The following is a 16714-nucleotide window of genomic DNA, read 5'->3' on the forward strand; positions in this document are numbered from 1 at the left end:
CTCCTTAGCTAAAGACAAGATATGCTCAGTATGGAAAAGGGCAAGTGAGGATAGAAATCATTGTTTTTTACATTGCATTTGATGTTTTGCTATATCAAACACTTCTTAATTTGTACTTTATGAAAACTATATGTCAATGCCATTGCTCTGCTGTAACATTTTGATAGCTGGGGGACTTTTGAAATGAGAACTGCTAAAGCAAAATGAAGGAAATGTATGCTATTAGGAAGCCATATAACATACAAGAAATCTGTTAAGTGTAGTGGACTGACCCTTGCTGGACACCAGACACCCACCAGAGCGTCCCTGTCACTGCAACTGGACTGGGGAGAGAAAACAACTGATTGTGATAAGGTCCAGCAGAGAGATCACTACCAAATACCATCACGGGCAAAACATTTACAAAACATACACATTTGGCCCAGTCTTATTATTGACCATTCCTTGAAACAGTTTCACATGTGTCTGTGGCACCTCTGGTGAAAGAGGTGGTCAGGAGTGACCATGGAGGGTAGCGGGACGCTGAGTCTGTGGCAGGAGAATTATATATAGATGTATTATGGAGGTTAGGTTGCATAATTCTGATCTGCATGGCATTCACATCTTAAAATCCATAATAGGATCAGTGGAAGTTAAGTAATGCAATCCAGATTAGTCAGTCATTGCAGAACTTAAGTGACCAATTCATAGCTCTAAGTCCTAAATATGAAAGTTTTTAACTCTGCCTCCACAAAACACCATGATGGTTGTGTTTGTATGCAGAGGCTAATGATACATTTACAAAAAATGAAGGTCAGATGGATGTTCTGCCATTTTGAGGAAAATTATTAGAGGTCATTTGGGAATTTCTTCTGCAGTAGCTTTCATTCGCAATCCTAGTGTGAGATAAAACACTGGGTGGTCATTACACACATCTTAATAAGGATTTAGCTAAACTGAGCTGATTAAATCTATATTAGTATTCAGCAAAGTCAGATTTTGTTAAGTTCTAAACAGGAATCCTGTTACCACACATGGGATGGAAAAAGTATTTGTTCTACTTGATGCTGCTGGTTCAAAAAATGTTTTCTGGCAAGATACAAAACAATGTTAGAGTCAAATCCTTATCAATTCTAATGTATTGAGATGGATCTAACTCATCAGAATATCAGAGTTTTATAAATTATTCCAGTCGATGATTTGCAATAACCCAGAACTATCTGGATAGAAATTACATGTTAGAAAGATGGCGACCCAGGTGGGAGGATGGGGAGCACATCTTGTGATGTTGATGTGGCAGATGTGGTTGATGTGCAGAGCAGTTGCAGTGGTGATCTGTGGTATCAGTTGTTTAGGAAGTTTATTCTGTCCTTTTGGAGCATGCTCACAGGGTGCTTTGGTGTTAGTATATGTTTCATTTTGGTGATATTTTACATGATTTAAGGTAAGGCTAGTTAGGACAGCATTGCCACTGAAATAATCAACCTCACCTTCCTCCTACTCTGTTCTCTTCCCTATCTGGCACCTTAGGTGGCCCAAATATCTGTGTGTTGGGCAAGGTACTTCGCTGGGATGATCACTTAGATTAAAACTAGCGTGGGAAAACCACCCTGATTAGTCTTTCAATATTTCCAGCTAACCATGTGACTAGACACACACTTGCCCAAGAATAGATAACATACAGAGGGGGCAAGAAGATGGTGACAGTGCAAAATTGCTTTTTATGGAGGCAGTTGTGAGTTGTGCCAGGCTAAAGTGTGGCGTGGTACAAAATTTGGGTAAATCCAAGGAAGAAAACAGACTATTTAAGTACACTGAAAAAGGCTGCAATCTCATTTGTCCACAAATGGTTATGCTAAGAAGTAATTATTCTGTGAAGAACATGCTAAAATCTTACTTAGAATATTGTTCTTAGTTTAATATAAGCTCTCATGTGTTTCTTTTTTTTCTTTTGCTTTTTGACTTGTTATGATCAATAGTCACCTAGAAAATCAGTTCTCAGGATCCTCCAAAGGGGAAGCCCCAAATATATTCAGAAATTACAGTGGTACCTGCTGGCCAGCAGCTGGGAACAGATGAATTGCAGTCATTTTAGCCCGTATGAAATAGAAACAGAGACACATTTTTATACCATATGCAGAAATGACCTGTCTAGGGGAAACTGTGGCCTAATGCACTGAACACAGAATCAGCAGTCCTGGTTCTCCTCCTAGCCCTGCAACCCTGCTTTGTGCAGTCTTTGGCAATTCATTTAAAATATTTCCAGGGCACGGTGTGATGGAACAAGAGCTTGCAATGTAGTTGAAGAGATTTCAGCTGAGATGCTGTGGTCAGTTTTATGCAGACTTTTAATTCATTTCGGGGCACAGATGGGTATGTTTCAACTTACCACTGCAGGGAGTTCAAGCAGACCTGGTTTTTTTTCAGTAAAACGAACAAGGAACATTTGCACAACCATTTAATATGTTCAGTCATGAGGAAGTTCCTACATCACTTGACTTCCATGGGAGGATATTCTTATTCCACCCTGATTTCTCTCACTTCTAGAAATGAGAATGGAAATATCCACTCTATTTTTAAGGATCCCTCAGATATGCAAACAGATACATAACTCTCTCAAGCTCTTCTGGTCCGATAGAAGCAGTAAGAAATACAGGAGTGGATAAGCAAGGTCTGAACCGAGTGTTGACTCAAGTGCAAGGGAATGTTGCACATAGTCTTTGCTTTAGAAAATAGACTGCACAGTGACAAGATAGCAAGTGGTTCCCCCTTCAGGTGCCCACTTACTACAATATCTTCTTCCACCATGCTTATTTTGCCATTTCATCAAGACAATTTAGTTTAAAAGAATGTTAAACCCAGTGATTCTCTGCACTGTACTTGTTTCTTTTCCTGCAAATGGTCCTGTGACCAGGCTGCAAACCAATGTGATGACTACTCTATGTGCCCTTGTATCTGGAAGCCATCTAGAGTTGTGCTAAATTAACTAATGACATGATTGTATATCAAACAAATTCAATTTAATCATTATACATGCATACTCCCTATTGGAGAAAAGCTTTAACTTGCAGAAGTATAACGAAAATCTAAAACACCAATACAAACTTTTTAAAAAACCAAACATCCAGTATAGATGAGTTTTTTGGTATGTATACTGCATGTTTCCATTCCTGCTTTGTTACTTCAAGTTTCCATTCTTACTTTTATACTTGGGAGCAAAGTAATCCTTTTATTTTAGAGAATTAAAAAAAAAATCTGTATTTAATCTAGAGTAGTCGAGATTATGAATATTATTTTAGAATTGTAGTCTGCTTCAGATCTGGGCTATTTTTAATTTAATTTGCCTGAGAATTTTTTTTTTTTCTCCCCAAATAGGACTTGAAGGAAAAAGTCCTATTGCTTAATTCACCAGTTCAAGGTCATCATGTGTAACCCTAAAAATTCACTGCTTCTAGTTGTCAGCACTGGAATGTATTTCTGGTTTAGTGGCTAGCTTAGGCCAGACACTCTCCTTTTAGATGGCCAAACAAACCCTACTTAAGGGTACTTTCTATATTGTAAAAAATGATCAGTCTGGCAAATTGGTATAGCACTCCAGGGTCTCTCAGATCCTCAATTGCTCTGATGTCTCTCAGCTGAGAAATAAAACAAGGTCTTGATTAGCAGTGTTTATTAAAAGCCCTGTGGCACTTTTTGCCCAAGCTGACTCTAGATGGGTAATCACATCAACGTTACATAACGAAGATAAACATTTCATGGCATTATAAACTCTCCTGCTGTGAAGCACAAGCCACCCACCAATTGCCTGATTTTAGGAAGAACCCTCTCTATTACATAAGTGTTCAGTATGGGGGTTTCTTGCACCTGCCTCTGAAGCATCTGGTACTTGTCACCTTCAAAAACAGGATTCAAGACTCGATGGACAACTAATCTGAGCCAATCTGGCAATTTTTATGTAAGCAGAGACTCTTTGTGACAAAGGGACATGTCATAGTTCTCAATGATGTATGTGCTGAGTTCTCAGGGCTATTTAAAATGTATATTGTATGTTCTTCCTTAAAAGTTCATTTTTAGGCTACTTGATACAAGGTAATATTATAGGAATCGCTGTACAAATGTGCGAGTGGGACTGTATTCATATGTGTGATTGTGGGTGACTTTAAAGTACATTTCTGTTCATGAAGAAGCAATGAATTGCTAGCAGAGAAAGTGGGAGTACTATTACATAAGTTGGAGCTATTCAGGATATCTTTAACTCGTTCTCATATGCTTGTGCATTTTTCCTCTCCTTGCAGAAAGTGCAAACAGGTGTAACTATTCAACATTATATCTCACCCTAGATTCAACTCTTCCCTACAGTGTTAGTGTGGATTCCTTATTGCTCTCACAAGCAGATCACACAAATGTTACCAAAATGCTTGTGAAAGAATTTACACAATAAAATTGTACCTAGGGACTTTATAATTTACAAGAAGAAAAATTTTAGATACCTTCTACTGAAGTAACATCTTTTATTTCAAAGCAATCTGCAAATTGCCAATAGGAAAAGAGTTATTTTTCAAGAAGATGTATTGAGCTCTGGGATGGTATGTAATCATGATAAAATCAACTAATTTTTTGTCTAGGCCATATTTAAATCTCTCTGATATTTCTAGGAGTTAAGCTCATGCATACAGTGAATGACATTCTTGACTTCTTTGTGGCTTTAAGATAGTGTAATTTGCTGCCTGTATTAAAACATGTCTAAGCCTTTCCTAAACAATAGTCTTGTAGTGCACAGCAACACTGAAACATTTTATTGTGGGGCATTAACAAAACTGTATCTAATTGAAACATAATGCTCTTTAAAAAAAAATGGCTGCATTAGATGCTGTATAGATGTTCCTTAGAGTGACATCTAATATTTTAAACATCAGTTTAATCTGAAACTCTCCAACCAATAGACTTCTTGAAAAGCTCTCCAAACATTTTCATCCATGGCTGTGGATTCCAAATGTATTGGCTCTTTGTCTTTTTCCTGGTTGCACTGATTGCAACTGTCACTGAGTCACACAGCTTGCTTTGGGCCTGCAGCCAAGTTGATTACAACAACGACTTGTGAACCATAAAAAGGTAGTCTGGGATCTCAGAGAGATATAGAAAAACTCTCAGAGAGTTATAGAGAAAAAGGACACAATCCTGAAAAAAGACTGGACTCCATAAATACTTTTGCATTGTTCTCTCTACGTTCTCAAGAATAATTTAGTTATCAATGGGGAAATCAATTCTTTTGAGACATCACAGTCAGCAAAACATGGAAAAGATGTTGAAGCTGTCTGTAGTCTGTCAGATATTAGTGAACAGATCACAGACACACAAAGTTTAGGGACAAATGTGCCAAAAAAATTTATTAGTTCTTTTCAGTGTATTTCAGTGTTACATGGGCATGTCAGTAAAATGCTGCTCACCAGCTCTCTAGGATTATTTGACTTCTCCAGGGTTTAAACAATAAAATGAACAAATTTCTTTTTATAGTAACATTTTATACAGTGGGTGGTAAACATTCCAAGTAGGAAGGAATTAAACTTGGCTTTTGGGAACCCCTGGAAAACACTGTATTTAAAAAATATCATAACCTTTTTGGATGGCTGAGTTCCCACCTTACACAGTGCAGCATGGCACACATCAATCATTTGGGCAAAAATAGTTGACTTCCAGTATTTTAACCCATGTATTTTGTTTGATTAGTTCAGTGGGTTTGGGTGTTTAGATAAAGGATTGATGGCTCAATTACTCTGCTTAAACATCTCTTCAATTCAAAAATGAAGTTTTTAGCTAGCTAAAATAATTCTATAAAGTAATAAGGACAAAAAACCATTAAGTCCACTTATGTGGCTCTGCTCACATGAGCACCTATGTTAGATGATTTCTCTGTTGTACCGACCTGTTTTTGTTAGAACAAACTGTTGTGTTAGAACACCCAATGTTTTTCTCCTCCATACTTTGTGGGAAGCTGGTCTCTCTCTTCATTCCCTAATTAAGAGAAAGTATCTTAGTATCCAGCCTAAATCTATTTTTTCAATCTATTCAGCTTATACCCCTGTGTTCTTAGGACAACACTGTCTGCTACCCTAAATAGTTATTTCCCCCCTTGAGATATTTAGTCCATCAAGACATTTTCTTCTTATATGCCTGGCTCTTCATTTCCAAGACCAGTTGAATAGCCCACCTCTGCAACTACTTTAGCTTGAATTAATTCTTCTTGAACATGGGATTGTGCAGAACAGTTCATATGGGTGATTGCTTGAGTTCTACACTGGTAGTATTAATCCTTCCCTATCCCTGATATAGCCAATTAATGTATTTCTCTTTTTCTTGGGTTATAGCAGATTGGTAGCTCAAAAAGTTTTGTATGCAATTGATGTTTACATGTCCTTTTCCTCCTAGGAGTCCTCTAGCTAAAAAGCTTGGCTTTTACAGTAAAACTTTTGTTCTTAGTTTAAAAATGCTCAGTTTTAGTGTTTGAATTTCATTTCTGCTACTCCAGTCCTCAAAGTTACCCAGTTTTTCTGGTGTGATATCTCCCTTTGTTGCCATTATTTTGCTTTGTTAGTCCATCTCATGAGTGCAGATGTTTTCTGTGGCATCTATATCCATCCAGATGCAAATAGGACTAATCCAAGAGCAGTGCTTTGGGAACTCTACTTGCTGCCTTTTTGCAGCTTGATGATTTCCTGTCAACAATTGATGAGAAACACATCTGCAGTTTGTAAGGTGGCATGGAGGCCACTGCTCCTGCATATATTTTTAAATGAGAATTGAAGAGGCATTTTGTAAACAGAAGTAGAGACAGGATAACTGGTTGGGTTTTTTCTTCCCCCAAAGATATTAGAATTATCATTCAAGGCCTTAAAGCTATTTTTGTCCATCAAATTTCCCCCTAGTTAGCTCAGTCTGCTAAATTTGCAGGCAGTTCACTAGTTTATATGAGAGCATTTTAACAACTTTACAGCAATTAAGGGCAAATAAACAGTATTAATTTTCAGATTAAATATAAAGAAGTGTGATCTGATTTTGATGCCTCATCTGATTTAGAATTCCGATTGGAAGGCACCAGAAAACCTTCAGCATGTCTCCCCTTTCATCAAAGGTTGATTAAAAAACTGTGGAAGTAAAACTAAAAGCCTTTGAGAGAAAGAAGGTTGTCAGGTTCATTCAGATCCAGAAATTCAAGTGTGTCTTGGAACAGTAAGGCAGAAACCATACTTAGTTTCAGTTTAATCTGCAAATCACAGAGCTACATCAGAACTAGCAACAATTTATATAATTCTTTACAGTTTCGTTATACAAGGCAAGACATAAAGAGTAACAACCCCAATCTGCTTTCTCTCATTCCTTAGGTTGTAAACTGTTTGAGGTAGGGCTTGTTTTAAGATTATTCTGTTTCCATAGTGCTTAGAAAAATGGGCTCTTTTTCTTAGTTGGCACTATTGTAAGAAACACCATTTCTGAAGAAGTATGGACAAAAACTGCCCTGTTGTCAATGAATCATGGTTAATAGTAATGCTTTACATATTTCCTCTTAGCCTCCACATTCTGTAAGGATAAAAAAAATCTCCCATTGTAAATAACAAAGTCCATGTATTTGCTGTACAAAGAGCAGTGTTCAGTTAATTTAATGACTAAATCTAATTCACAAATATATTAAAATCTATGATTTTAGAAACCATTTTTAATTCTTTCCATTGCACACACCAGCTGCAACATATATGATATGACATTCCTACATCTCTGATCTTCCCTGAGAAGGGAATTTTAAACCCTATTCTTGATTTTCTGAGATTGATTAAAATGCTTCAGCACAGCTGAATTGTGCAGGTGTAAATTGTCTGTGTGTGGGAGGAAGAGACAGAATTGCTTCTCTTCAGCCTGATCTGACTTACAGCAAACAGCCTTTTCTCCTTTATGAAATGTGTGGTAGTTAAGAAGCATCCTGCTCCTCTTGTGATCTGGTGTACTGACAGAGTGTTTCCAGTTATTCATTCTAGATGGAAATGCAGACAAGTACAATGAAGAACACATGGCTGGAAATGTGCTCTGGGTTTTTGGTTGAATTCTTCCATTGCTAAATCAGTCTTCTAGATGCTTGTGAAGTACCCTCATTTTTAGAATGTCTTTCATACACACACCCCCCCCCCCCCCCCCACACACTCTCATTCATGGACACACGTGCATGTATAGCTATGCACACACATACAACAGTGTGCACAGATATACATTCATGGGTATGAACACATATCTTGTGCATGAATCACAATGGGTCAGGTTGGAAGGGACCACAGTGGGTCATCTGGTCCAGCCTCCATGTCATCCTGGAGCACATGGCACAGCATTGTGTCCAGACTGTTCTTGACTATCTCCAGTGAGAAAGACTCCTGTTCCAGTGCTCAGTCACTCACACAGTAAAGTTCTTCCTCAATAATCAAATGGAACTACTTCTGCATCAGTTTCTGCCCATTGCCTCTTGTCCTGTTTCTTGTCAGCACTGAGAAGAGTCTGGTTCCATCCTCTTGACCACCTTGATTTCACTCTAATATGTTAACTACACATTATTCTCCTGCTGTTACTAGAAAATGTGTACCTGAAAATGCTGTGTATCTGAGATTGCTGGGAACTGTTATTTAGCTTGACTGGCTATGCATCAATTTAGAACAGTAAGAGTGGGCATGCTAAAAGTGGATTGGTAAAGCATTTTGGGAAATTAAGAATATAAACCTCAAGAGAGCACCAAAGAGTGAAACCTTCTTGAAGGTCAATGCAGAAAGCAGCTGAATGACATATATTTTACGCAGAAATCAACCTAGTGTGCAAAAGCAAATGTTAATGTAAAAGCAAATAACTTTTTTTTCAGTCATTTGGCTAGAAATGTGCTGTGCTAAGGACACAGATTCCTGGTGAGCTAGAAAAGGCCATGCAGTGAAAAATACTCTTTGAGCATGTTATTTGGACTCTTGTCTTTTAGATTACTGTCAATGAAGTCTTGAGATACCTTCTCTTTGCTGATATGCCCTCCTGAATCACCATAGTAATTACCTCTGTTAAAATAAAAATACCATCTGAGAAGCACTCCTATAAACACTGTTCAAAACAGATAAAGAAAGTAAGTTTATCTGCAGGGATGATAAGAAGTCAAGAAAAACAGACATTCAGCACACTTGTTTTTTTTTTTTTTTGTCCCCAATCTCCTGAAACCATCAGAAAAATTTTGCTTCGCATTATTAATGATCTAGTAGGATAAATGATTTTGTTAACATTTTTTAAAGTGCAGGAATAGACAAAATAGGACAAAGATATAGCAAGAATCAAGGAGGCCATTTTTCTTGATCTGGTCCTACATTTCATACTGCTTATAAACTTTCAAAATATTGCTGAATTTTGAGGTGGAGATCTTGATTGCAATATGTAGCAATAAGCTTTTCCTAGCTTTTATTACTTTATCATTTATGTAGGTCACATTTAACTTGGACTTTCAGGCAATCTTTGTTTATGGCCTATTGTTCCTGTATAAATTTTCAAGTTCTAAGACTCCCGTGCATCTTATTGTTAGGAATTTTCTGAGCTTCACTTTATTACTGATCTAAAAAATATTGCAAACTTCCAAATAGGCATATGTTTACCTATATATTTTCAATTTTGCTTTTAGAAATGCTCCTGTGTGGCTTATAGAAGGTTTGGGATCTAATTTCTGCCTGGTGTGAGACTGTAAAATTATATTATTGAGAAACATAAGCTTATGGCAGCAATAAATATATATGACATGTAAAGAAACCATATTCTTCTAGATTAGAGGAGATAGTCTCTTTGATTTCTGCCAACCTAGCAGTGCAAGGGATGTCTCCAAAGGAAAGACACTCTTACTGGGAATATGTGGTTCTGCAATAATTTGCTAAGAAACACTGTCTAGATCTCCTGATTTAGGTACAAGGCAGTCCTGAAGCGGTCTGACCTTGGGACCAGCAACTTTAACACCTTGAGAATGCAAAAGGAGCTGCCTCTTGCCACTGCTAATCTTCTGGAAGTTTCAGCTGCATTCACCTGGGTTCAGCTAAATCAGGGTGTCTGTCCTTTAATCTTTCCACATTGCATTTTCCTTTCTTTAACAATGTTGATGCTTTTATTTGATTTTCCATTAGAAACAGAGTTGTAATCAATGGCTTTCAAGATTGGGGAGTGGCTGATATTTGCTTTGGGATTACCTCAAACTGTGAGACCTTTACTATCTCCTGTGTGGGCCATGAGTGTATTTCACTGATCATATATGCTAGCTACTGTATAGTGATTGCTTCTATTAAATGAAACATGTAGAAGAAATTTTGCCAGCATCTTAATGAGTCCTCTGAGAATTATTCTCTTGGGGTTCAGCTGCCTTGCTAAAGCTCCCAGATCTTTCATTTTCAAATTTACCACTTACATTTCTATAGACTTTTGTCACTAACTCACAGATAAGGTAAAGAAATATGAAGCCCAAGGTTTGGTGCATGCTTTTGCTTTCTAAATAACACAAGGATTCTTCAAACACTGTAGACCACAGAAAATTTATTATGCAAGTCAAGCTATTTTAAGTGAAAAAAAGTAAGATGCAAAAAAAAAAAAAAAAGCAGTTGTACAATTATATATATTTATGTTTCAAATGTTCTCATGGGATTCAGAAACACAGAATAGATGCTGCTCTCAAATTACTCACAGGATTGCTATAGAAGTCATCCTGCTATTCTTAGAAACAGTTCTGAGAACATTTCTTTTGCTGTACCATCACGAATAAATCCTACTTCATCTCAAAACCCACAGAGACTCAGAAGCTCTTTCTGTGCCACCTTCGGATGCATCAGGATACCCCATTCCATCATTTTGTATGAATCACTTGGTCTTTCCAAGCAAGATTGTTACTAACACATAACTACCACCCAGGTAAAAGACATGGTGCTTTCTCCTCTTACTGCTGAGCAGATAATAGCCAGCTGGAAGAGCAGTAGCAGGGATCAGGCAATACATGAAAGGCTAGAAAGTCAATATTAATCAGCCAATGTGATGAAGAGCCGAGCTGGAATATTTTTCTCTAGCTTCAAATAATTCTCTTTATCTTTAATATTACGTAGGAGTCTCTGTACATAAATCATGGTTCTCAGGCTGCACCTCACAAAATGTGATTGGCATTTAAAATAAAATCCCTTTCAATCTGACTGCAAATAATATTTTAAGGAGAGATCCCCTATAGAAGATCAGACTAATTCTACTCCTATTTGTATCTTTTTGAAAGCTTTATTTTAAGATTTTAAAACTGTCCCCAATTTGGCTTCACACTTTTCTGATTTTGTGTTCTCTTTTGCCATCCATTTCCCAGTTTTAGATTTTTCTCTCCCTTCTTTTTCTGCCCTTTTCTTCTGTGAGTCATTCTTCTATGTATACTACACATCCTTTTTCCCAAATGCATGTGTCTGGTAACTCATACATGGAAACTAGAATTGGTGAAAATTGTAGTAGTGCACCTGAAAAAGCTACAAAATATTAGGATTTTCATAATGGTACCACTGAAAATCTTATTTTCTACTTTCAGTAGACTTCCTCTGCAATATATTAGTGATCTAGTATATTTAGCATGATATATGAATCTTTCAGGTTCTGTAATGCAAAAATACATGACTAAACAAGTTTTAAGGATCAGGAAGAGGAATTATATCCTCACAGAGAACAGAAATGTTCACTAAGCCTGGCAGGTTCACTAATGATCCATTGGACTATCTGCATGAGAAAGCCTTCCCTAGTAAAACCCTGCAATCATACAGCACTGACTATTCCTATGAGGCATCTGCTTGGGGTTTATTTTACCACTTCCATGTTGTGCTGTTTTGGCATGACCATCATTAGGCTTTTGGGGTCTGAAACAAACCTACAATAAAATGCTATTTTTTCAGTATAGTTATAAAACACTCACAGCATGAAATCCATCACTGCCTCCACATACACACCACAAGTTAGGAAATGGTGTGGGATCACATTTGCCTGTTGCTATTTTCTTAATGTAATTTGATTTTTTTCCAGCTTTTTAAAATCTTGATTTTATTTTTTACCTATTTTTTTAAAATTAGTTTTTGTTTCTATGTATTTTCTTAAAAAACCCTTGAATTTTCAATAGAGGAGAGTGAGCTACCAGAAATTAAAACACAAAGAACTCTTCAAGATAGATGAAGATAAGGCAAAAGAAGAGAGAAGTCTGAGAAGAAGAGTGTTACATTTTTTGAGAAGACAGTAGGGAAACCTACTGGTAAAATGTAGCTTGTGCCCATTCTTCTTACTCTCATTTGAAAGAGATGCAGGATTAGATGCTATCTGATATTAGAAAACACACAAATGCAAATCTACATATGCAACTGATTTAATCAGAGGGATGGGAGGGGTGACTGGAACAGATCAAATGCCAAAACCAGACTTTGCCACAAGAAAAAGTGGAACTGGGAATGGAGTGGGTAAACATTTAGTCCATATGTTTTCATTATTGATATTTAATGTCTTTGTCATCTGCTAAACACAGGGAGATGCAAGTTCAAGTATGTTGTCCTGGCTGAGCTGTTTGATGGCTTCTTTCCCCATATTTTTCTTTAAAGAACAATAAATCACCAAGGGCTACTGTATAACAACATTTCCTTAGTATTCAAGGAGAGGCTGTACTTCCTGTCACGTCCAAATGTAGCTTGATAGAGAGTCCATGGAGAGAAGGACAAGAAAGCATGCGCTGTTTCTTACTGTGCCATGAGGTTGGCGGGTGGCCTGTGGCACACAGGGGAAGGCTTTAAGCAGCATAATTTTTCTTTTGATCCTGAAAAAGATTCAGTGGTAAAATCACATTTTTGGTCCGGGTGTCCTTGGATCAGGGTAAGCATCCTGCTGATGGGACACATGCACAAGTCTCTGCTGAGTTTGTCCAGGGAGTAAGTAGGAGTAAGTAGGAGTTGCCATGTTTAGGGAACTGGGTCAGGCAAGTTCTAGGAAATGGACCTTGCAGTTATGCAGATGAGATATTTTCCCCCTGACCAGGAGTGTTTTCTGTATCCCAGACTCTCCTGGATTATAAAATAAGGATATTGGAAGACAGGATAGACCCTTTGTTGCAGTTCCTCTTGGATCAGGAAGTACAAAACAACCTAGAATTCATGTTTCTAGCATTCAAATAGTGCTTTAATATTTAATACCATTGTCATTAGTTCTCATCAGCTAGAACTTCAGCTTGGGAGTCGTGCAGCACAGCAACATTACCAGCAGTCTTTTTGTTGGGATTCAGTTTGGCAGAGGTTTGCAGGACATAGGATAGAGGGGCCATGGGACCTGGCTGGCAGGTACTAAAGCACAGGTGTACAGAGAACAGCACAGAGCTCGTTCTCCAGGTTGTCTCATTGTTATTCTAGTGCTTTATCACAGTGGGATGTGTTTTTCCCCACCATGAGAAATAAATTTAAGTCACAGTACTCTTATTACTCAAGTGGAATGAGGTATACATGTTTGATACCAGTGCCAGCACTTTGGGAAAGCATTGTAGATTGTGTTTCCTGCTGTGTTCAGAATTCTCATTTGTTCAATAAAACAGTTTCTACCTGTCCACTCCCCCAGGCAATCCCAACTGCCGATTTACCAATCAAAATACTCCAGACCTTTAGAGCATTTTCCTCTTAGGAAAGGTGTATCAGATTTAGTGCCAAGCTTCTGCTTGATCCAGTCACACATTTTGATCAGACTTTCAGAACTGAGTAAAGCATTAAGTACACTTCTTCCAGTATTCATTTTTTAGTGAATTATTCAGTAAGTCTAAAGCAGTGTGCCTTGTGAAAGATAACCTCCCCCTCTGCTGAACCACAAGTATGAATATTGAAGGAGCCATCTAATTTAGACTCAGGAGGATATGATTTCTAAGCAGTTTTTGTTTTTTTTTCAGGTGGACCAATAGCTAACATCTCCACTTATGGGCAAGAACATTTTAATCCACAAAAGGATTAAACCTCCAATTGATGTTTACATGAATTTTACCAGCAAATTTAACAAGATCAAGATTAGGTCTCAAACAAGCCATTTAAAATCTGAACAAATGTTTTTTTACTGCCCAGATTTTTATCATGCCTATGTTATTGGTTACAAATAAATTCAAGTCAATGAAAGAGCAAGTATCTGTCATTTAGCTCTCTAAGAAAGGTGCTTGTATATAAGCTGCAATTTGCACTGCCTTACTTCAGTAAAATCTATATGAGTAGCTCTCATCAGTGTGGAGCTATACTGTGCTCCAGAGCAGCCTAATCAATTGCCAACTTTAATTTCCAAATCAAAACTGTCTATTAGACATTCAAGAGCAAATCCATATGCACGCAAAAGCCTGGTTTTTGAAGGAACTGAAATGACTTAGAAATAACCCTGGTTAGTAGGAACTAAAATAAACAAGCCCCCCAAACCTGAAGTAGTTCGTATGTTCCCAGGCTGAAATTATTCTAAGTTTGGAGAGAAATTTAAATTTTGCCTATAATTTCATGCAAAGTGGTTTGAGTATTACCATTACAGTTCCAAATGTTTGCTGTATCTCTGCATGAGTGTAATGACAGTCAGGTCTCAACTGCTCAGAATAATTAAATTGTATGGTGATAATACAGTAAATAAACATCACAAGCAAAATCTTATAATTTAGGAGCATTTTATAACCCGGTTTAGGCTGCATTTGTGCAATTGCTATGCAAGAAGAATGAGTGAAGCCCTTCAACTGTAAAAATAGATGATTCAGCAAACTATTGCTTATATGAGTCACACTTTCTTTGCTGAGCAGATTTTTTGATCTTAATGACTGCTTACACTATCCTGAGAAAGCATTCTGAAGAAAACTTTTAAGTGAAGTAACCCTGACCCATTGGACCCCTGTTTTGCAGGCAAAAACTACATATTATCTATAGTCAGCTTGTCTGGATCTAGCTGGCAATTCATAAACTGGGCATGTTCAAATTCAGGTTTGTTTGGCTACAACAAAAGCCATGCTTTCATATTTGATGTCCACATGTATAAGCCCAACATTGGCAAATAAATCTGCAGCACAGAATGATTTTATTTAGTAAATCACTAATATATCGTTGGGACAACCAACCAATTTCAGCAGTTAAGCTGGTGACCTAACCTTTGCATAGAAATCCCAGCTGAAAGACCTTTTTTGCAGCTCATGCATGGAAGCATGAAAAGACAGGAAAGCCAAAAGAAAGTGTTCAGAAATTGCTTTAAATGCTTTTTAAGGGTCAGATTTAACTCTTTTGTTGCATAAAAGCATTCTGTGGTTGTATTTGTAAAATGCTTTTTGAAATGATCTCTATGTAAATTAAATTCTCAAATCAATTGTTGTCTCCCTATGAGCAAAACTCATCAGCTCAAATGATGATCTTCTTTTCTTTCTTTTTTTTTTTTTTTTCCCCTTCACATAGCTGTTTTCTATGCAGGTCATAAAAAGTTCAGTCCCAAATGAGAAACTTTTCAAAGGTTGTGTCCAATTACAAACCAGTAATTTAGGTCAGCATGAGTATGTGGCCAATTTGTAAGGCAGGATGATGCAAGGACTGGGTAACTAAGTTTACTGAAATAGTGGTATTTTTTTTAAAGTAAATCTAACTTTCCAAGGTTGATTACTTCTATATTTGTTGTATTATTTATCCTATTAAAGAGCACTGCCCAATCTGAGATTCTCTAGTTTCTTATTTACACAATTGGCAATGACCTGCATGTGCAAAGCAGTAAAGGATTCATTGCTGTGCTGTATTGAGAAGTGCCTGCCAGAAATGCATGTTGTCTTTTAAAAGTGGTGGTACTTTTTGGTTAAATAATGCTTTCCCTAACAAATTCCAGTCTTAGTGCTACCAACATGCACACTAAATGTGGAAGCCTTTTAAATCCTCTGACTTCCATTTGTTTGCCAATTCACAGGCTAAAGGTGAACAAGGGTATCCATTTTACTGGGAGTCCTCAGGTCTCTGAGATACTCTGTGCTATACATCACCTGGTAACTATGTCTGTCACTCACAAATGCATAATTACTTGTAGGGCAGCAACTGCAGTCCAGTCACTTTTCATATCCAGAACCTGTGATGAATGGCACAGAAATCTTTTGCTTATATTCAGTGATATCTTTAGGGTTCTGATCACAATCGCTGTAATAAAATGCCAAGACTACAGAAACATTTCCCCAGTTTATCTTATAATACTTTACAAAGTAGTACAGTTTAACAGCATTTTATAGCTGGAGAAACTGAGGGTGAGAAAGATAAAGTGACAAGACCGAGGTCTTGAAAACAGCTAAGTAGAGACAGAAAACAATTGATGCTGTCTATGTTGTTGTACTTTGGCCACATTCATGAAGAATTTATATAATTTTGGATAGAAGAGATTCAAACATTGGGCTCTGCTCTGAGTGTTGGAATTCTGAGTTGTGATCTCAGCTGGAATCGGTCTCCAGCTGATTTATGGTTATTTAATACTAGGCTATTCTTGGAATAATTGAAATATACATATTTTGCCTTATATATTGGCAAATTCTAAAGCACGCTTGAAATCACAAAGAGAGCCTCTTTTAAGAGGGGTGTGAACATAGCTAAAGAAATTCTTTCTGTTTACTGAATTTGGGGGCTAAAATAACATCCAGTCCCACCAGAAGGTGACAGATCATGTTCTCCTTTAAGTGAACTGATTC

The sequence above is a fragment of the Serinus canaria genome, chromosome 5 (assembly GCF_022539315.1).
Source record: "Serinus canaria isolate serCan28SL12 chromosome 5, serCan2020, whole genome shotgun sequence".
Classification (NCBI taxonomy): domain Eukaryota; kingdom Metazoa; phylum Chordata; class Aves; order Passeriformes; family Fringillidae; genus Serinus; species Serinus canaria.